Below are 23,481 nucleotides of genomic sequence, written 5' to 3'. Positions count from 1 at the left end.
TTGGGATCAATCGAAGAATGATGTGGTCCCCGTTAGGCCTCAAAAAGAACTCGGTGCGCGTGAAAAAAACAAACAGAACAGCGAACCAATGTCACTACAGTGTCGCAAACCACAGCGACACCGGAAATAAGCTTTATAATTTAAATGCAAGGAGCATTTTTAACAAAACTAAACTCACCCAAAATCTTAGCTAATTAGTCTTGAACATGATTTTTGTAGCGATCACAGAGACTTGGCTTAGTGAAAACATTACGGATGCTGAGCTCATACCACCAAACTATGCAATGGTACGAAAGAACAGACCAACACGTGGCGGGCGCGTCGTCTTAGTAATCAACAAAAACATTTCGTTCAATGTGCTCCCTTGTATTGTCGATGTCGAAGCAGTGCTCTGTACGCTAAATGTTGGCTCGCAGTTTATCACTGTCGGCTGTGTGTGCCGCCGCCCGTCGACGGATTGTGACGTCATTCACACACTACACAACTATCTACAAGGCCATGTATCGAGCAACCAGCTAATTTTACTGGAAGGTTTTAACCTCCCAGATATAGATTGGAAAGCTTTACGTTTTCGATCACCCTGCTTTGAATTAATTTGTAATATGATGCTGCACTTTAACCAGAGTCAAGTGGTAGATCATCCTACACGCATTAAATGGTTTGCGTCGAACATTCTAGACTTGGTGTTTGTCAGTGAGCACTTCGCACCGGAAAATCTTAAAATACAAATATTAGACGGCATATCTGATCATGAGATAACCTATTTGTCATACCAGTGCAAGGTCCTTTAAGTGTACCCAAAACGCCGAAAGCTTTCTTGATTTTTCTAAAGCAGATGATACAACCATTCTTCATTACTTAATATTTCAACACGTTTTGTTTGAAGAATTGGCAGCTGACGCTTCCACTACCATCGATGTTCTCTGGTACCAGTTTAAAGAAATTGTATTTTATTGCATCCATAGCCATGTGCCGTCTAAAACAATAAAGTCTAACAAGTCTAACCCATGGATTACACGTGACATAATACATGCGAAATGCAAAGTAAAGAGGCTTAGAAAATATTTAAGGCCTTGACCTTTTACTCAAGCCAATGTGAGCAGTGCAATTAACGATATGAAGTCGAAGATTCGGACAGCCAAGAATAATTACTTTTCTAACATTCTTCCGAACTTCTTAACTACTGCACCACGGAAATTTTGGAATCACATAAATCCCAAGAAGCGTGACGATAACCTAGCTTCTCACGATGACAACTGGCGTTATGCACACTCCTTCAACAGATACTTCCAGTCTGTCTTTACCGCAGATAACTATCGCTAACTATTGACAACCAGAAACAAACCGACTTGATACTGTCGGATTTTTCCAAGGCGCTCGACCGCGTGTCCCACTAAAAATTGTCTTTAAAACTTATTTCTGCCTTAGGTGACAGTCCTATTGTTCACTGGATCCAGCACTATCTGATCGATTACAGTTTCTACAAATTCATGACGCATCGTCCTCATTAGAACCCGTCACATCAGGTGTGCCCCAGGGCAGCGTCCTAGCGCCTGTGCTATTCCTTCTGTGCATTAATGATTTGACGTGCTTATGCAATGTGAAATTTCGACTATTTGTAGATTATTGCATATGGTACCGCGAAGTTAGCTCACCACGTGTCCAGGAGACACTTAATGACGAATTACACTGCGTTCAGAAATGGTGCGAAGACTGGCAAATGAAAGTGAATATCCAGAAATCGGCAAGGCTCACGATAACTCGGAAGAAGGAGAGAACTGACTACAACTATGCAATATAATAACAATGTGATTCCAAGGGTTGACAAACACAAATATTTGAGTATAACACTTTCACACGATCTCAGGTTTGAAACTCACGTAGGCAACATCACGTCATCTGCATTAAAAAAGATTTTTCTTATTAGACGTCGACTCCGCCCCACCTAAAACGAAACTGCTAGCCTATACTACACTGGTCCAGCCAATCCTAGAATATGCCATTATTGCATGGTTTCCTCGCAATAAGAAACTTTTATCTCAACTTGACGCTGTTCAACGTAAGGCAATCAGGTTTTTATTACATCAGGTAACTGATTCGCCAACAGAAATGATAAATAAAGCCGATTTACCCACTATTGAAAACAGAGCGAAACTAGCAAGACTAAAGTTCTTGTTCCAATGTCTGAATGGGGACATTAAAATTGATACAGATAAGTTCATTTCTTTATCGATCACCAGACCAACCAGACATAAGCACACGCGATCGCTGGACGAATTCTCAGCCAAATCAAACTGCTTTAAATATTCATATTTTCCACTTTTAATTACGGAATGGAATAAATTAGACAAAGAAATCACTAACACTGAATCATTAAACAGTTTTGTATTCATATAAGAAAAAGCACTGTTAGCATCTGAGGTACAATAACTACTGTTACTTTTTTCCCCTAAGAAATAATCACTTAGCATGTTATCTCTGAAACCCGGCCGGTAATACTTATGCCTACGCAGAGTGCTTTTTTTATGTATGGCGATTTTATTTATTCTGAGCTCTTTTTTATCTTCTTCATTTCCTAGTTTCTTAATGTGTGCATATATTGTATTCATGATTGCACCTGTACTGAACTGTTATGCTGCTCTAGTACAACGTTTCAGGTTAAAAATTATAACATGGACATACTTAATTAGGATGACTGGATCGCCTTAACTGAAGATACAGTGCTTGTGTTTAAATGTTGCCGCACTGCGTTATGTTACACTTAAATATTGTGTATTGTAAATTCGTCTGTGCTTAATTCATGATTTCGTGCTGTACTTGATTCTGTGTCCCGCCTGCTATGATCTCGCAGGAGATTGGCTGTATTGTAAAATAAATAAATCAATAAAGTGTACCTTGCACCCACGAAATATGGACGTATCCTTCGGATGTGTACGAATGAAACGAACTCAAACTAATCCACCTAGTTGAATGCTTTACAGACTACCAAAGATTTCTATGTATGTGAGTGCGTGTTTTCTTTCTTTATATTCCACAGACAGACTGGTACTATTTCCTTGCCGATTTCTACGGTGACGGCGACAACTATTCCGTCAGAGACGCGGCTGTTAACATCTGGAACGTGGCCTACCTGGAATACCTGACGAGACTCTTTAGCGACCCCTACAACAAGCAAGTGTTCTTGCCTTCGCAGGAGTAAATCGACTTTTAATTTGTTTATACCGAACGCGAAAGAGGACGATCGCTGCTTGCGGCTTTGGTAAACACAAGGCTATTGTCCTTTGATAAGACAACTTCACTGTTCACGAGGAATCCGAATGGATTACGAGAAATATACTTACCAGCTTTGTTTGTGGTAAGTGCTTGCGGGCTGTTTTTGTTTATTTTTCCTTTAGTAATTTGTAAAAAATACAGTGCCATTCCACTCTGTGAACGTGCATGACGAGCGAAGCTGTGGATGTGGTTATTGACCGTTCCTCCGGTGAAACGTTCCAAATTTTCGGGATCGGAGCCACATGGACGGTTCGCATTTCTTTTCGCCTCGCGGTCCTGGCGGGCAGCATGCTTACGCTTGGAGTACGCGGCCCCCCATCGTCGGTGGTCTCCTTCCGCCGCCGCCGCGCGCATTCCCTTTTCTGTTCACGCCGTCGTTCCTGGTAGGCACGCTGTTCTTCAGACCGTACAACACACGGCAAACCCATTTCAGTCAGATCAGAACTGAGGAAAGGAGCCTACGTAGAGCATGTCGTTAGGAGACAGAAGACACTCAGATTGGTCGGCACTAGTTTAAATACACGGGATGGCGTACACGTGTATGGAGCGAACGTAGACATGGCCAACGCAAGTCAAAATGTAGTATCTATCTTTATCAGCTTAATATCTGATACGGGTTGTATTTTAACCCAAGATATTAAAATTACTTTTGTAAGTTGGCGGAGTGCATGAAGCCTGCTTCGCCTCCGCCGCGGGTCGGCCCGGTATTGCTCGATCGTCGAGATTTTTCCTCTACGAACCTCGATCCGCTTGAAACTAGTCACAAGCAGCTTCGCTGTAAAAAAATCCTTCGTAGAACACGTTTGTATGCTTGGTCATTCATTCGGGTTCCCGCTGATCAATAATCCATTTAGAGTTGATATATAGGTAGTTTTAGATTTATGCATGTGAGCTTTTTCGTTTGCATTAACGCCGATTTTGTTTACATTTAATGGTTGCATTCAATGACACATTTGTGTCTCTTTGTCTTATCAAGGAATTTGTGCATACTTTGACGGTGGCGTCCAAGGTTACGTTAGTACCCATAACTTACGTACAGTACAGAGTTGGTAATGAATTTTCAGCACATTAATTCACTCATGAAATAGTGGGATGTACGACTTATAACTTCGATGCAATATAGTCATGAAGACGAACTTGAGCTGCCACCAATACGCGCTTTTCCTTTTGAGCATATCAGATACAATAGCATCGATGAATTTTTATTCGAAAGTTTACCCTGAAAGGAGTAATAAGGCACGTGCGAATCTTATTTACACACCACCTTCATCAAACCATAAGAAGTTTCTATGGAAACAACAACAGTAAGTCCATCTTAAAGGAACGCTAAGGCGAAACCGAAAGTTAGGCTTTAATGGCACATTATCCTTTCACGATCACAGTCATACCATTCTTACTGCGAACAGAGGTTTAATAAGCGAGAAAATGACAAAAAAATGAAGGATAGGTGCTGACGCCCCTTCAAATTTCCCGCACTACACGTTCGTGGCGTCCGTGATCACAAACGAAGCCCCGTCGCGATTGGTCGAGAGCGATTTATCGCTGTTAATAAAACGCAAAATAAAATACACCTTAAACGCACATAACCAGCATCTGCCAACTTTTGGACTGTTTCAAGCGACGAAGTGCAAGTTTAGGGCAAAATTAAACAAATAATAAGAAAAATGTCATGGCGCTACATGCGGTCGTGATAGTTTCGCTTTTGCTGCATGGATCATCGCGCGCGCCTGTTCCAGTCTACAGTGTTGCAGTGTTTGGCTGCGTATTGCGTGGCTCGAAAAACGTTGACTTCGCGGGAAACAGACAGAAAATGCCTTGTGTGTGTAGTGTTGAGCGCTGTATAAACGGCGCAATGCGCTTGCTCAGGGACAGCGGCAGCATTGACCTGACTGTGTGCTTTCATGTGGTGCCGCGCGATGAGCCCGGCGTTCGCAGTGGCTCAGTGCTGTGCCGATGATAAAACGTCAAAAGAAGGAGCCAGAGAAACCGATGGTGTGCTCTCTGCATTTCTCGCCCTCGGATTACGTGTGTAATCCTGCCCTCGGAAAGTCTCTTGGCGTGCCGTAGAGGCCAGTACTTTATCGAGCATCTGTTCCCTCAATGTCACCGTCATCAAATCCACTGGTAGTGCCCCAGCAGCAGCAAACTGGCGGCTCGGTGAGTGCTGAATGTCATTAAAAGCCACGAAAAAAACCATACCGAGTACGCGCGCAACTTTCTGCGCTTGTTCGGTCAAGAACATCGTAGCCTGGCGGACCGGACGCCTCGCCATCCGTCGACGCGACCGGTCGCTCACCGCCATCGTACGCGGAAACACCTACCGCGCGAGCAAGGGGGTCATTTCGCAGCCCGTTTTACTGAAGTCGCTGAAATGCAGTCCTGCTTCCCTGGCGAGCTCTTCATTGCAAGGTTCAGCGTCAACAACGGTATCCATAGTGGCCGCAGAGCACCTAAGAAAAAGTCGCAGCGCAAGGAAACGCAGCGGCCATTCAACCTATGATGCAGCCAGCGCCTCGCCCGTTTACGCAAGCGGTGACGTATCATGGCGCCCTCTGATTCGCTGAGAGCAATGGAATCAGTGACGACACTGCTTCAGCGCCGAATCTGGGGTGAGAGAAATTGAGGAAGAGATATTTCGTCTTTGTTTACGAATTTCTCCGCTAATAACTCATATTTTTGCACCACACCAAAAACTGCGTGCATTCCTGAAGGTCCGTCCATTATTCCAGCTTCCTGTTTCTCTTTAGTGTCGCTTTAAGACAATTCAATAGCTCAGCTTTCACTAACAATCCAGTAGGAATCTTCGCCCACTTTCTTTGAAATAGCCTAAGCGCCGAAGGAGACCGCCTTTGATATCTTTAAACAAAGAAAGGGAAACAAACAAAAAATCCCTTTTTACCACTATCACTACACTTCTCAACTAAGGGCAAAACATGCGGTAAAAAATAGCCGTAGAATAATGGTGGTGACATATGATCTTCTGGATGACGGGGTGTCATTGCTACGTTGTCGAGATGTACCTTGCGACGTTGTCCTCTTTGGCGAATAATCTTATTCATTTCGATTAACAGAAACCGCGCCTCCATCGGTTGCTGCTTTCAGTTTTCCGAATGTAGGATGACAGACCAGCCAGGGGTTGGGTCACCGTACTGCCGGCTCTTCACCGAGAGGTAGCGGCCTGGCGAAGGCGAAGTGGACGGTCTTCGGAAGTTTGCACTGACTGTCTGAGAGGTAGTCGACGAGGCCATTCGCTTTGCAGTGGACGCGGCGCGTTGACGGCAACGCCTTGTAGGCCCATCTCGTAATATGAGCAGCGGCCGCTTTTATACATCGTCCGCTTCTCCGCAGTGATATCATAACAGGCGGTGGTCCACAGCGCGTCATGCGTCTGTCTTTAGGGTATTGCGCGGGTCGACAGGCGGGCGGGCTGGCAAGGAATCCCGGCGTCACGGGATCGTCACGCAGGCGCGTAGGCAGAATTGGACGGCTTGCGGTAGCGGCGCAGCTCATTGGTTCCGGCTTAAGTTGCGGCGGTTCAGGCACTCCCAGTTATCGCTTGATTTCCTCGCGTGTAATGTCAGAGATTAAAGTCTCATGCGCGCGTGACGCAGGACACCTATTACACAGTTAAACACGCACAATTGACCTGATTGTCTCCCAGGTTTCGTCGAAACCTAGTGATTGGACTTCGCACTTCGGCGTCAGCGCTTGACGGTTAAATTGCAATGTGCACATTTCCAGTGTCTTCTCGATTGCTGCTGCTTCTGTTAGAAATTCTGTGATTCGTCTTGGGTGGGTTGCCAATTATTCCGGCGAAGAGGTCTTGACACCCACTTGCCTTCTGATATGTCGGAGTCGCAGTGTCAAAAGAGGCGAGTCATTTCCCTCGTGAACATTGCGATGTTTTCATTTGGTAGCTGCATGCGCGATTCCCAACAGGGTTTCGGCACTCTCGTGCGCACGACGCTCGTGAAGGATATTAGGAAGGCGGTGCGAAGGAGGCTGTTAGGGTGGACGCTCCATTCTCGAACCCTGTCCTGGCTGCTTCTTGAAAGCATAAGTATGCATGGCACAACGTGTCGTCGAAATTCCAGTTGTAGAAGGTAGCGACGCTCTCGTACGTTTCCAGCCAGCTTTCGTGGTCGTCAAAGGATGATCCACTCAAGTACGGCGGGTCCCTGTTTCCGCCACACGATCGCTGTAGGCGACAATGGGCTGCCATTGTAGCTGCTGTCGTAGCAGTGACCTTACTGTTGTTCTCGAGAAGTCCGTACTCTGGCATCAATCCTTGCAGCCTGCGGCTGGCTCCCTGGTACGTGGTCACGTTGGCGTTGTCTTCTCTGCTTGAAGAGGTTCTGCGGTACACGAAGAAGCACCTCCAGCAGATGTCAAGTTCATGTGACAGTAAAAACCAGGCAGTGGCACAATTGAGTAACCAAAACTGGTTCCTCATAGGACGAACCTTATAGTCTCGAAAAGCAAGTAACACTCAAAGCACAACGAAAGAGGCGAGTACACTTGTCAGTCGTCGAAACGTGATCTAAGCGTCAAGCGCGTCGGCTATCTACGCGCGACTCGTCGTTGATTCAGCGAAATCGCTGGTGCATGCGTTTCTTCCAGAATTTACAACATCAGTCTCGTCGATTACACAAATAGCTTAAAGAAGGCTTCCTCACTATAGAATTGGCGACAACATTCGAGAAAGTTAGGATGCAGGAAGGCGCGTCTCGCGCTGAGAAATAACCTTATACCATTCGTTAGCTACTGGACAACCGTCACTGAAAAGACTTAAGCAAGTATGCGTGTCAGCACTTTCTTTGCGTCTTGCAAAGAAAGTGCTGACACGCATACTTGCTTACATGAATCCATGTGGCAAACAAACAATGCTACCAGCGGAAGCATATAGCAAATTGACTTTTAAAGAATGTAGAAATATCAAGGAAAGGAGAAATGAAAGTGGATAAAAAGGCAACTTCCCGCAGCTGGTAGCCAAACCCACATCCTCCGAATTAAGCTTCGTGTGCTGTGCCATTGCGCTACAGCAGCGGCCGACCTTCCGTCAAGTTCCAAGGGTAATTGTGCATGCGTGCAAGGCGAGCCCTGCGTGTGAGTGTGCACGTCTGCCATTAAATGTATGTAGCACATACGCACATGGTAGTGACATACGCGCACATACGTAGTGACGTATGCTGGCTAACACTTTTTTGTGAGCTTCACAGGCAATCCGCGTGCTTCGCCTTCATGGACGAAGTACCTCCTGTACAGCTCTTTCTCTAGCTGTACCTTATCCCCAATGTCGTAGTGGACTAGGCATAATCTTTCTATAGTTATATTTATTTTGAGGGCTCAACATGTACGGGTTTTCTTTCTTACGCACCGACGCAGGCGCGCATTAGTGAATTATCTAGGATGGCTGATTGTGGACGACCTCGGGCACATCGCCTTCAGGCATCAACCCGACTTCCACCGCACCGGCGCTGACGTGATCAGCACACGGAACACAGTGGAGACGTGCGCAAGGCTTGCGATGAAGATGGCACCTGCGACAAGCGCCAGAATTGTCTTCGAGGCCACATCGTACCGAAGAGCTAGCGTGAGTCTATAGCACGGTGGAAGAATATTTAGGTGTTGACACTGCGCGCGAGCGAGCGTCCACATTATATTCGGCCCTGCGCGGGCGCACCGAGTAGCTCTGATGCGAGCAGATAGATGGCGCCGCGGCCAGCGGTCCCAGCTTAGCGGAACCGGAGGCTTGGCATTCCTCTCCCTCCTCTAAATTTTCGTTCATAGTGGCGCCAGTAAAACTCAAAGCGCGAAGGAAATTCGTTATTTCGGATTAAGGTTATAAGTGTACCAGGCTGAATGCTTTGCTTACATGAACGTATAATGTGCAGGGCGTGAATGACGTGAACACGGAACGATCGGGCAGCACTCAACGCCAACTCACATTCCGCTCGCGCGCACAATTTGTTGCGGCCGATCTAGTCATGCATACAAGCATAAAAAATGAAAGCGTAAGCCCGCGTGCTACCCCTCGATCAGAAGAAAATACTCACTGCACCGGAAAATTCAAACTCAGAAAACCATTCAAGCATCGTCACGCGAATTCAGTGTGGGCGCGATATAATTTAAGAAATGAAACGGCGCAAGCTTGCGATATGCAACGCACTAGAGCAAAGTGGGTGTTCATGGCTAGAACCTATGATGCGAAAGCACATAGCTATGTAAACAAATCTTTCAAAAGGTAATATATCAGGCGGGACGAAGGCAGGCGTTTTATCTTGGATTACAATATCACTAATACAGTTTACTTGTGAAAATCTTTTTTATTTCAATTCCACTTAACATAGACTGTGTATATTATTCCTTTGGCTTTCGTCGTTTGGGGAGCGAGTGACTCTTGCAGGATCTAAGAGGTGACTTTCTTTTTTTAAGTATATGTGAGCATGTGAGAATGTAAGCTTATTTGGCAGTGCATGCTATACCCTGTCCACAAATACACTTACACCCACCACACAAATAATGTCAGACTTTTTTTTTATTTTGCAAGGATACCAGAATAAAAAAGTGCATGAAGCAGCTCAATAATTTTAACAGCAGATAACCATTCCAGAAGCTTACGCTTTCATGCACTCCCACAATGCAAAAATGTGGAATAAAAACATGTAAGCGTTAATTACACAACATGCGCGCATTGTAAAAAAATAGTTAGCTAAGATGGAACAAATATAGAAATCAGGTACAGATGTGCACAGACAACAGCGGCATTATATACAGGGTGTTTCAGCGAACACTTTCAAAATTTATTTGAGGTTGCCTGTGGCAGATAGCCCAATTCTAGTTAATGAGCTGGTCTACTCGAAGAGGCGGACATTACTTGCACACAAAATTGAAATGCATCATTGATTAATTACCAAAATTTTACTAATTCAGTTTTAAACTAATTACCTGATGGCCCATATTGCAATTTACACATTGTAGCCGTGGAGTTCACAGGGTGGATCCACTTAGAATGAATTCTCTTGATGACACCAGTTTCGAGATATTAATTCCAGAACTTTGCAGAGAAATGCATTGGCGTTCCAATTAATTTTGTGCTTCAATGCAAAAAGCGACGTTTTCTTAAGAACCTAACTGGAACGCCAATGCATTTCTCCTGAAAGTTCAGGAATTAATATCTCGAAACTGGTGTCATCCCGAGAATTCATTCCAAGTGGATCCGCCTTGCGAACTCCACGGCTACAATTTGTAAATTGCAATATGGGCCGTCAGGTAATCAATTAAAAACTTAATTAGTAATTTTCTGTTAATTATTCGAATATGCATTTAAATTTCTTGTGCAAGTAATGTCCGCCTCTTCGAGTAGACCAGCTCATGAACTAGGATTGTGCAATCTGCCACAGGTGACCTTTAAGAATCTTTGAAAGTGTTCGCTGAAACACCCTGTATATCTTATATATTCAGCAAAATTTGCACTGGTTGCGTCGCATCGATGTTGTCGAGTTTCGTCCAACGTCGCTTAGGTGCTTGCGCAGGAGGTTCTCTCTTCCTCGGCGGCTTTCATAGTTTACTTGACCGTGTGAGGTACCTTGGACAGTTCGGAAACACGGTGGGAACTGCATTTGCAGACAGAACAGGCCTCTTTGGCGCGTCAAGTAGCACCCTTCCATCGAGCTCCGCGTAATATGTCGTCGATATCATATCGCCTGAAAATGCTTGGCGCAGACGTGGTCGGTAGGCATTAGAGTTATGTCTGCCCTCGGAATTGCACGGCGCCACCGCTCTAAACCACCGCTGAGACGGCGCTTTGAATAGAGGCACACGCTCCGCACAAGCTCGGTATCCAGAATTGCAGTTAGTGACTAAGCACTTTCTAACCATTTAAAACTCTCAGAAGGCCGCTTCTACCTTGGTCGAGGGCCCGTGGCGACAATACACAAGCACAAGGTGATGAAAGGCGCGTGAACAAAAAGTGTGCCTTCAAAACAGCACGGCCGCACATGCAAGCACAAAGCGCACAAAGACAGCGAAGCACGCGCCTTCCCGCCGAGGCTGGGACTGCATACCGCAGCGCCCTCTACGACGCCGCCGAACCAGCTGCAACCAAGCCGAACATAATCTGGACGCGAGCGAGCGGCGCTTTCGCGCGCGTTGGGGGGAGAGTGTCAGCACCTCTCCTTATTCTTACACCGTGGTCTATAGCGTTCTGGACCTCGCCACCCAATCTGTCCCCTCTGCCTGTACATGAAAATCGACTCATGTCATTATCAGCTGCCCACAGCCAGCGTCCCTTATCAGTTTGTCCGTCACACTGCCGGCTTGCAGTCCATCCTTGTAATGCTCAATAAACGACTAGTTTCCGGCGAGGTTGCAACTGCTGCTGTCAGACCACCTTCAGGTGGCCCTTTTGCTGTTCAGCAATTTGTTGTGGCAGGCGCGACTCAGCGAAAGGGACTTGGAAAACCAATTGGTGACCCTCGACCAGGCCCGCCCGGCGGTGCCAGAGTGACACTCCTCAGTCGCTGATTGGCCATTTTGCTGTAAGGCTGCCGCACAAATGGGTCCCGGTCCCATCTTCTCTACATCAAGGAAATCTCGCCGTTCGCGAGAAAAACCGCCACCGAACGGTGGCCTGCGAATGGCAAATGGCGTGCGGCGAGTTACCGTGCCGGTAACGGAGACGGGTATTTGCCTCGACTCAGCGCTTCTCGGCAACCCGCTGTTGCTGCCGTGCCGGCTCGAGATCATGCGAAGCGTGCCGCTATCAACCCTGTGTTGCGCGCACGTCTAGGAAGGCCAACACTATCACACTCTGTTCGCGCAGCTAATCAGACGGCTATGCACGACTGTACTGGAACGTGAGCGAATTGGAACTTGCGTTGCGGGCTGTAATTACGGATTCGCAAGGGCGCACAAGCCAGCAACACGACGAGGAAGGGCAGGGAGCGCGCGTACCTGCTAGCAGACTAAGCGGGAGTCGTAGGTGCTTGCTCGACCAATCGACATCGTCGCCCCCATTGACACCAGATGCACCCTGCAGGGTGACATTGTGACGACCGCTGGGGATACCGGAAAGGCTAAGAGAGGAGGACGGCATTGTTTTTTTTTTTCGTGGCGCGCCCCCGACGCGTAGCGCTGCAGCGTTTGGAATCGTTGATCGTGACGGCATTCTGAACTAGATGCGCGTGTTTACTTGAAATGTTAAAAAAAATGTCACAGTTTCGCCCTAAGGGCGAAGCAATGAATGCGATAGCAACACAGCAATGTCATACGAAGTAAGGTGAGCGGCTTTGGTAGCAATATGAATTGTAGTAAACATGAGCTGATTAAGTAAGCAGGTGTGCTTCGGCGTAAGTAGACCGACATGAAGAGAGACTCGATGACCACGAGAAGGCGCGTGTGAAACGGTGGTGTTGATGAGAAGCGCTTCCCGTGGGCAGCGCGTGCGAAGGGACACACCTGTAGCGCTGCACTGCCGATCCAGGCAGCATTGCATGTGTAGCGTGCGTTGGAAAATGTGGCCCGACTATTACTAACTGAATGAACAAGCGTGGTGTGAGCGCGCACAAACAAACATGAATAGATCACACTGAATAACTGCAGACAACGACTGTCAAAACGCTGGCAGCAAGCGCATACGCCGCAGCGGGCGAAGGTACGTGCGGTCTATCGCTTCAACGGAAACTGAGCGGCGAATGCACAGCGCATACAAAGGTCAGAGCCGTGTGGAGATAGACGGTGCGGGCGAGCGATGAGCGCGGTTGTTGGCAGAGTAGAAGTGCGCCCCCTCCCCCCCCCCCCCCGCTCCCTCCGGCGCTGGCTTTCCGCTTCCTTGCTTGCGCGTGGGAGATTGAGTGCGTTCACTCTCCGTGATAGCGTCCGTCCCCGCACGCTTCCGCTCGGGCATACGGCGCGCGGCAAAGATTTTATCTATACGGAACGTCACGGCGATGGCGACGACGAGGGCGATACCGACGGCAGAAATCCGGTTGAAGTGTCCATATAATTGCTATCGCACTAAAAATATCTGACGTTGTTTAGGGGCCTTTTAACGCTGCTGTTTGCTATATTTAACAACGAAATGTACGTTACTACTGCCGATTAGCAGGAAAATAGTTGTATAAATGCGTTCAATGTTTCATGACCATGTACGTGACTTCACATCACATAAAACTTAAAAAGAGTTTGTGTAACAGCGCAACATGGCGGCACTCATGCATCGAATATAAAATGGTCTATAGCGTACCGCATGCATTCTAACTCGACAGCGCTAAGGGCCCCGTGTCGCAGAAAATTCGGCGTCGGCGTGGATGTGGGCGTCCATGGCGGAGAAAATCATCCCCAACCATCCCGACCGCGCAGGCCCTTCCACGTGGTGCAAGGTTTTGGTTTACAAAAATAAAATTTCTCACAGTGAAATCCGTCAGAAAAATAGTAAAGTACGCCTTTATCATTCGGCGTCAGATTCGGCGTCGGATTGTAATTTGAATGTACGAGAAAACGTAATTCTGTTACGAGGAAACTCAAACACAAACCCCTTTTCTAGCATTGACCTTCTGCGGCGCACTCGGGTAGTTTACTTGCGAAAACGATATCCAGATGGCGCTCGCATCCTTGGCAGGTTAGGGAGCCTACATGCAACGCCGTTTAAAAACGGCGTTGCATGTAGGCTCCCTATGGCAGGTGAAATTGGGACTGCACCTGCCTATTGCATTTCGGACACGCGTGCTCGTCGGGGCAATAGCAAACAATTAATAAAATAATAAAAAAGGTCCTAGGGCCTTCACATTTTAATATGAGACCACTTATATTGCCCCTGGGAAAACGTCTTCCCAGCAATGCATTTCTGTTTAAAAGTGACGCTGACCTTAAGGGGATCGGTGTAAGCTTGGTCTTTGTAAGCTGGCTTTCCCACGTTCTGTGTTGCAGTGAAGCGCTTCCACTGAAAGAAAAATGTGATGCGAACGGGGCCTGATAACGCTATCGCGTTCCATTCTTAAAGGCGAAGCTTAAGCGTCCTCCAATGTTTTTTTTTTTCTCACAGGTGTACGTACTCAGGATTGCCGATGAGCTCCGGGAAACATTTTTGGGCCAAGTGCGCTGGCTGCGTTGGATGGACAGAGAAACAAAGGAAGTCGCTATGAGGAAGGTACAGTGAGCGAGCCCTTATTTGTTGCTTTCTATGGGACGCACGCCTGATTCGTTCAAAAGGTAAACAACGCCCATCGTGTAACATTGCGCCAATCTTGCGACCCAACACCTCGGGCTCTTAACACGAGCGCCAAACAGTCCTAAACATTTGCTTGGGATGATGCTTCTATTCTTATCACTTATGGGCATTGTGTCCCAGTTATGAGTTTCCGATTACACTGTACTTATTTCAGTTAGGAAGCGCTATTCTGTTTTTATGAGAAAGAGCAGTGACGGCGTTCTGTTAAGCTTTATGTATAGTAGTTACTGGGCATGCCGCCTGCTACGTAAACAGGCGCTTGGCTCTCACGTAGGAGTTACGACATGCCAATCAAAACATATTAAAGAGTGACCGTCGTTTGTTTGCTTTTATACTGATGGAGTGACAAAATCCAGAAAATTGCTACCGTACTTTGCGCACTACGTCGGTTCCTTCCTTTGAACAAAATATAATTTCGGTTAATTTTCAATGGGTGCCTCTTTTTTTTACATTTTTCGCAGATTAAGGCCATGAAGATAGAAATTTCTGACGGAACGACATCAGACGACGGGGTGAGCGATATATAATAGAGTGCAACCGGTGCAGTGCGAGGACATTTGAAGTGTGTTTCCACTGGTGGATTCTTTTGGTTCTGCTGTGGGGCTTGTCTGCCCTAAATATTACTTTAAAGGGGCCCTGAACCAACCCTCGGGCTTGGTGAAATAACATAGTGCACGGATAGCATACGCTGTTATGATCATCTTAACCAAGTTTTGCTATCGTACGCGATAGGCGGAGCTCGCAAGTGGAGCGCGAAGTCGCCTTTCTCTCAGACGCTCTCTTTACAACACAAGCCATGATCGGCACTCTTTTCTGTGAACTTTATTTCGCAATCAAGCACATTCCAATACGCGACTGCTATTGGTCGCTGCGGTCGGCTACACCGCGGCCACCGCGGGGTGCCGCCACTTCTCCACCGGCTAAGAGCACTGTGGCTCGTTGAGGACAACCGCGTTTGGCGCACGCAAGTCCAGCAATCTGGGACATAGACTACTGCGGCGAAGCCGACCCTGGGGCGATGCGGTTGGCGTAACTCTATGGGAAGCATTTTTTAAAAATCGATTACTGAGCAATGGCTCGCTTTTCGCGATTTGCACTTTAGGCACTTAATCCCGACAACGTTCTCACGGTATATGTCGAGTGTAGTCTAATTCCACTGGCTGGATTTTTTTCCTGGGGCACTTTTGTAGACCCATTGAAAATGCATGGGGTGATTTTTAAAATGTAGTTTGCAGCACAGTAAAAACTCATCCGCTAATTGCACTCTAGTGGCACATACTTTAGGTCTCTCTATATATGTAGGTCCAGTTTTGGTTTTAATCCGCTGGCTGAATTTTTTTCCTGGGGCGCTTTTGTTTGGCTACTATGCGGCAAAGCATCTCTACAGGGGCAAAAGATTCGTCCGCCGTGGAATTGATGGGAAAGAGCTTGCGGACTATGTCAAAAATGGACACGAATGTGCAGCTGTGATGCATATTTGCTCCATGACGTATAAGGAAACACGATGGTATTAGATTCTGCAAGAAGGAGCGGGCCAAATGGCTTTATGGAGTGCCATCCAAGTGCGAAGCCTGGTTGCGCGCCCGCCTTTTTCTCAAGTTTCGGTGCATGGTAAAGTGTTTCATTTGGTATTTAGAAAGATAAGGTGCTTAGACAGATTTAGTATTAGGCAAATTTTTGACACAAAAGGACATCGCTAAATAGAGCACTTTTTACGTGTGTTTACGTGTTACTTGTTAGGTGTTTACTTAATTTGTTACGTGTGTTACGTGTGTTTAGTGCAATGTGCCGACAATGCGAAGGTTTGAATATTATCAGTGTAAAAACAAATTGAAAGGAAAAACTCATGATCTATAGTGCGCGTGACGGAACGAAATAAAGAGGAAAAGATAGTCCCCGTGTTACAGCGAAAATCAGCAGCTTCGTCTCGTTTAATAAACCATCCCGTTTTAGTTTTAAATGCATAAGCATTTCTATGCCTACCAAAAGAGAAATTTGTCCGTCCGTCACGTAAGACGAATGCAATGGCTCATAACCACGTAAGGCAGAGGCTACAAGCGCTCAGCGAAGTGAAGCGAACAGCGCATACATTCATTCAGATCACCCATACAGTACACAGAACAGCACACGTTTCAATAAAGAACAAGTGCAAAACAAGCATCCGAACCATGAATAAACATTGCATGCTCCCTCAGCAATTGTAGTGGTGGTTTTGCAAAAGCTTAGCTGGACATCCAGGTTGATAAGGACCGATAATAGTTCGTAAGGGTCGGATCGTGTTCGATAAGGTTGATAACGACCGATGAGGGTTTATAAGGGTTTATGCTGGTCGAATCAAGTTTCATAACATTGATGATGACACCGGGCAGCGTGGGGATTAGCAAGCGGCACAATGCTTGTGCATACTTAGGCAACTCCCAGAGGAGTTTCTACGTTATTTCTTTTATCAGTTTGGAAGTATAGCTAAAATCATGCGTGCCTGTTCAGTGTACACAAATCTCGCACGTTATACGCGAAGGTAAGGTTGTGAAGGTTTGAGAAAGTGGAGCCGCAACCGCTGAACTCCACCGGGTCAATTGTTGTAGGGCCTGCTGTGAGCCACACGATTGCTTAGCTGAGCAAATTGGTAATCTCTTGAGAATACTTCTCGGAGCCCCGCTTTGTCGGGAATATTTTCTCTCGTAAGGTGACTCTTACAATGTCTTCGTAGCGCAACAAAACACTGGTCTGACGATCGTTCGGACATGACTAACCTTATTCCAGGATTTTAAATGCAGTCGCACCAAATCGCTTGAAAATACGAAGAAAACATACAATGCGTTTGTTTCTCCATAAACTCAGTCGTACTGTGGGGAAACAAGCTTCTAGTTTATGGCAGGGGTATTTCCCGTACACAACTTTTTTTATTATTGTGAAAGCAGTTATATGTACACTCCAGGCGCATTTACGCCGACGTCATCCGCGTCGCCTTCGCTGTCGCCGCGATGTTCCGTGTGAAGTCCGACTGCGATAACATCGCGGCCGGATGCCGTATGTTGCCGGTGCGAGTGGAAGCGTGCCAGATTCATCTTAGAAGCCTGGTGGCTGAATCTCGAAGGTTATGAAAAACGGCGCACAACAATGCCTCAAGCAAGCACGTCTCGCTGTGTATTGTGTGTATTACACGGACAAACAGGTGCACGCAGAACATCAACTCACCACTCTCGCGTTGCACTAAATGCTGAAGAAATTAAACATTCACTGTTAAGATCACCGCGTACTATCGTCAGTCAAAGCGAACAGCAGAGAAAGCTTCGTTTTACTGTGCTTACCAAACTGAGTCGGATCCACATAATTTTATTGCGATTGCAAATATATGGACACTCCAGGTACATTTCCGCCGTCGTCGTCGACGTGATGTTTCGTATAATGTCCAAGTGCGATAACATCGTGGCTGCGCGCCGTATGGTATGGGTAAAGTGAAAGCGTGAGAGGGTGAGCAAAGAATGGTTGCTCAGTCTTGCGTGCGCAAGGGAGGAAGGCGGGGAAAAAGCGCTCCTTCTTCCATCGCGCACAAGGCCGCAGGGAAAGTGGGGGACGTTTTACTCCCATGGCGGCTACGTATGGCGCGGCTGAGCGCGGCCGCGCGGCCCCGATCTAGAAAGCGATCTGCGCTAGGTACAAAGTCTAGGCGGGCCGATGGCTGGGACCCTATAACGTAAAACTATTCCAATCTGTTTTCCTTCTAATCACCTGATGTCCAATTTACGTAACCGCCAACGCAAGCATCGGGCGGTCTCTCGCAGCGTTGTTTGAGAAGGCTATTGAAACGCTCTCCTATTTTATAGGAGGTCACTGCATGTTGTTTGCTTTCAAAAGGAATAGCATTGCCTAACTTAACATATATTTCTTACCTGATTGGCTGACCAAGGGCGATGAGCACGCAGAAGTGGAGGGGGTAACGTGGGGCCGGGCTAGCGCAGTGAAAGTAGATAACCTGATGAGCAGTGTGTTGCCGGCGTCTGCGTTTGCCCTGCTTCTTCTTACTTAGCTTTCGGTGTCTGCTATAAAATCACGTCGGCGTGCAACGGCAACGTAAGAATGCAGCTAAAACGAATCCTGATGATGATGTATGGTGTTTAATGGCGCAAGGGCCAGGTATGGCCAAAGAGCGCCAGGCCAGTGTGTTGATGAGTTGACAATGGGGCAATGAATTGCGAAAGGTAGATGTGTCGTGGCTGTAAAAGGGCCTAAAAACAATCGCTGTAAAATGCGTAAAATATATATGTAATAAAATTATGGCAATGGCTAATGAGGTGCACTATGAACACGAAAGAACAAATTGCAAGATAATGAAGATAAACGAAAATTTATCACTGATAAACTTTTCAAACAGCACTACTGCCTTGACAGACCCTTTGAAACGCAAGGGCCTGGAGGCGCGTGCTATGCAAAACTACTATCGCGGCGACATCCTCTGGAGAGAGGATGCGCTACGAAACTATTGGGCAAATAACATGCAATACTACATCGCTCAGAAAATCCAGGACAGCTTTAGTGCTAAAGAGAGGTTTGTCGCCCAGAAACATAGCGGGATGGAGTGGAAGACAGTACCGGTACGCTAGGGGAAAGTGCCTTTTTCTTTCTGTTTCGGCTTCCCTGCACTCCACGAGGACGTGGAGCACGGTAAGCCTCTCTCCACATCTACCACAGGTTGGCGGGTCATTTCCAGTTAGGAGGAAATTGTGGGTGCCGTATGTATGTCCTATTCTCAGACGAGAGAATAGGACATTTATTCTTCGTATTTTCGTAACGGGATGCCAGGGACCTATTTGTGGCTTAACTAAGTGGAGCTTATTGTTCGTTTCCGCATCCCACAAGCGCTGCCAGTGGCTTCGAAGTTTCTTTCTTAAGTAGGGCTTGAGATCGCTGGCAGGGATAGAAGCGGTAGGGTTAAGGGCTCGCGATGTAGTTGATGTGGCCATTTGATCAGCCAGAACATTCCCCTCGATGCCTCTATGGCCAGGCACCCAGCATATAATAATATGCTGGTTAGACATGTATGCCTTGCACAGAGCAGAATACAGTTCAATAAGTACAGGGTTTGTGTGTCTATGTAGAGTCATGATGGCTTTTACGACGCTTAGGGAGTCTGTAAATATTATTGAGCTTTTGAGTTTCGATTTGCCTATACTCTTCACAGCCGATAAAAGTGCATAGGCCTCAGCCGTAAAAATGCTTGTTTCCGGGTGCAGTACATCGGACTCGGAGAACGATGGGCCGACTACTGCATAAGATACCCCTGCATGTGACTTGGAAGCGTCGGTGTAAAACTGAGTGCAGGACGAGTACTTGAACTGGATTTCTAGAAAATGCATCCGTATATGTGCCTCTGGAGCATCTTTTGTGACCTCTACAAACGAAGTATCACACTCTATGAGTTGCCAATCCACGGTGGCACTGGCTTTGCTGGGGCCATCAGAGTATTTTCAAGTAGTGGGATGTCCATTTCTTCACTAATTTTTCTTACACGTAGTGAAAAGGGTTCTCTTGCTGTCGGCCGGTTATTAAAGAGTGTGGAACTGGTCATATCATTTACGGTTGAGAAGGACGGGTGTTCCGAGTTGGAATTTACTTTCAGGAAATAGGTGAGGCTTAAGGATGAACGTTGCATATCAAGCGACCACATGTCCGCCTCTACATGCAGGCTTGCCACAGGACTTGTCCTGAAGGCACCAGTGGCTAGGCGGATGCCTAGATGGTGTACAGGATCCAGCATCCTTAGGGCGCTTGGCGTAGCGGAATGGTACACTATGGCACCGTAATCTAATCTTGTGAGTATGAGGCTCTTGTACAAATTTAAAAGACACTGTGTGTCACTACCCCAAGCGGTGCGTGACAACACCTTTAGAATATTCATTGTTTTCATACACTTGTTTCTTAGATACCGTATGTGTGCCACAAATGTAAGCTTCGTATCTAGAATCATACCTAAAAATTTATGTTCTGTTTTTACGTGCACGCGTTGTCCCTGCAACTCAATGTCAGGATCGGGGTGCAGACCCCTCTTTCTGGAGAACAGGACGCAGGTGGTCTTTTGTGGGTTAAGGCTAAATCCATTCTCGTCTGCCCACTTAGACACCTTGTTCAGACCAAGCTGAATCTGCCGCTCACAGACTGCGAGATTGCACGAGGCGAAACCTATCTGTACATCATCGACGTATGCAGAATAAAACATGTTTCTTGGGATATACAGACGCAAAGAACTCATTTTTACGATAAAGAGAGTGCAACTGAGCACCCCACCCTGTGGCACTCCAGTTTCCTGCACAAAAGGTCTTGATACGGCATTTCCCACACGAACACGGAAAGTGCGATTAGATAAATAACTTTCTATGACATTTAACATGTTACCACGTATACCAACGTGCGAGAGGTCTCTAAGTATTCCAAACCGCCACGTGGTATCGTAGGCTTTTTCTATATCAAGGAATACAGAGAGAAAGAACTGTTTATGGATGAAAGCTTCACGAATTTGCGTCTCAATACGTATCAAATGGTCGGCGGTGGATCGACCTTCTCGAAACCCGCATTGGTACGGGTCAAGCAATTTGTTTGATTCGAGAAAATGTATTAGTCGGCGGTTAATCATTTTTTCGAACAGTTTGCAGAGGCAGCTTGTTAGTGCTATAGGGCGGTAAGCTCGAAGCAGACGATGGGTCCTTGCCCTGCTTCAGTATAGGAACGACAATGGCCTCTTTCCAGGCAGAGGGGATCTTGCCGGAGGTCCATATAGCATTGTATAGGGAGAGGAGAGTTTTCTTTGTTTCATGAGGAAGGTGTTTCAGCATTTGATAAGCTATGCGGTCAGAGCCTGGCGCAGACTTATTGCAACAACTAAGTGATGCATACAGCTCAGCAATGCAGAATGGCTGGTTGTATGCCTCGTTTCCCGTACCTTTTCTTTCTAGTTTCTGTTTTTCTATTGTAGCCTTGTGCCTTTTAAATGTTTGGGAATAATGAGATGAGCTGGCCACATGTTCAAAATGTGCTCCCAGGCAGTTAGCTTGGTCTTCCAGACTGTGGCCTTGTGTGTTTACCAACGGGAGTGAATAGGTTTGTAGCCCTTTTATCTTATTAACTTTCTTCCAGACTCTGCCCTCGTCTGTATATGAGTTTATGTCTGATAAAAACTTTTTCCAACTTTCTCTCCTGGCGTGTCGGCGCGTTCTTCTGCCCTCCGATTTAATTTTCTTAAAATTAACAAGATTTTCCGCAGTTGGGGAGTCGCGTAGCAACCCCCACGCTTTGTTCTGTTTCCTACGAGCGTTCCGACATTCCTCGTTCCACCATGGGACACGGCGTTTGCAGGTCCGCACCATTCATTTCTGGTATACATTCAGTAGCGGCATTGATTATGAAAGATGCAAGATACTCAACCGCAGCATCAATTCCCAGCAAAGATATGTCAGGCCACGAGATACCACTTGTAAGACTTTTGAATTTCTCCCAATCTGCCATATCCAACTTCCAGCGGGGTGCCTGTGGTAGAGGTTCGTTTTGTAGTGGTGATCTCAGCAGTATCGGGAAGTGGTCACTCCCGTAAGGATTTTTTATAACTTCCCATTTAAGTTCAGCAAATATAGACGGGGAAGCTACACTGAGATCAATGGAAGAAAAAGTTTTGTTTGCGAGATTGTAGTAGGTGGGTTCCTTCTTATTCAGGAGACACGCACCAGAGGTGAAAAGAAATTGTTCGATTAGGCGTCCTCGCGCATCGATACGTGTGTCGCCCCACAAGCTGCTGTGTGCATTGAAATCGCCAAGAACGAGGTAGGGTTCTGGTAATTCATCTATAAATGACTGAAATTCATGCTTGTGTAAAGAATGGTGGGGGGGTATGTAGAGCGAGCAAATGGTTATGAGCTTACCCAGAAGTACAGCACGAACGGCTACCGCCTCAAGTGCCGTTTTGAGTGGAAGTTGCTGACAGGCTACACTTCTGTCGAGTATGATGGCCACACCACCAGATGATGCGGCAGAATCCTCGCGATCTCTTCGGAAAACAACATTCTGACGTAGGAAGTTGGTGTTTCTGGAGTTTAGGTGTGTTTCTTGAACACACAGCACCTTTGGATTAAATTTATTGATAAGTTCTTGGATGTCGTCTAGGTTGTGGATTAGTCCTCTAACATTCCACTGCATTATTGTGTTCATGTTGGAGGAAAATAAAAGGCGCTGTGTGTCTCAAAAGGGAGGAGAGTGACTTTACTTTACAAGGCCTTTGTCAGGCCCTGTAATTGGTGTTTTGTCTTTTTTGGAGCGGTCGAGAGAACCTCGCCGCTCCTTCGACGCTACCTGCGCCGTTTGGCTTGGACTGGTGTCCATAGCCTCTTGCGAGGCACTGGACACCCGCTCCAGAGAGCGATGTGTGCGTCGCGTAGACTTCACCTCGAGCGACGAAGTCTTTGTCCCCACCGGGCCGGAGGTCGAAAGGACCCCTGTGGCCTCTGCGGTGCCCTGGCTGCTGCCGGAGCTTGTAGAGGCCACTGGTGTGGACATTTTGAGAGATGGCAGGGCAGCGTTGGCTGCTCCCACCTTAGGGGCGGGTGGCGTTAGCCTCGGCACGCTAGGCGTGGTCCGGGCTACCGCCAGAGGCCGTGGTGGTGCCGCCCCCCGTTGCACCACTTCGGCGAAAGATGTTTTAAGCAAGAACAACGAGGAGATACGTTGACGTGCTTCGCGGAATGTGATATTCTCCTTCACTTTTACAGTAATTATTTCTTTTTCTTTCTTCCAGGCTGGACAAGCTCTGGAGTATGCCGGGTGACTGCCGTCGCAGTTCGCACAATGTACCTCGTCATTATTGCAATCGTCAGAAGAGTGACCAGTTGTGCCGCACTTTGCGCACATAAGCTGCCCTCGGCAGCTTTGGGATGCGTGACCAAATCTTTGGCATTTGAAGCAACGTCGCGGGTTCGGGATATAAGGTCGAACAT

At 46.9% G+C, this 23,481-nt stretch overlaps 1 pseudogene; it reads left to right on the top strand.

Moving 5' to 3' along the window:
- Window positions 1-3,831: 3,831 nt before the first annotated feature.
- Window positions 3,832-4,011, top strand: LOC119434457 (U2 spliceosomal RNA; annotated as a pseudogene).
- Window positions 4,012-23,481: the final 19,470 nt, after the last annotated feature.

This window comes from Dermacentor silvarum, unplaced genomic scaffold, assembly GCF_013339745.2.
Source record: "Dermacentor silvarum isolate Dsil-2018 unplaced genomic scaffold, BIME_Dsil_1.4 Seq1082, whole genome shotgun sequence".
Taxonomy (NCBI): Eukaryota; Metazoa; Arthropoda; class Arachnida; order Ixodida; family Ixodidae; genus Dermacentor; species Dermacentor silvarum.
Note: the sequence above shows the minus strand (reverse complement) of the source record. Positions and strands in the feature narration are given on the sequence as shown.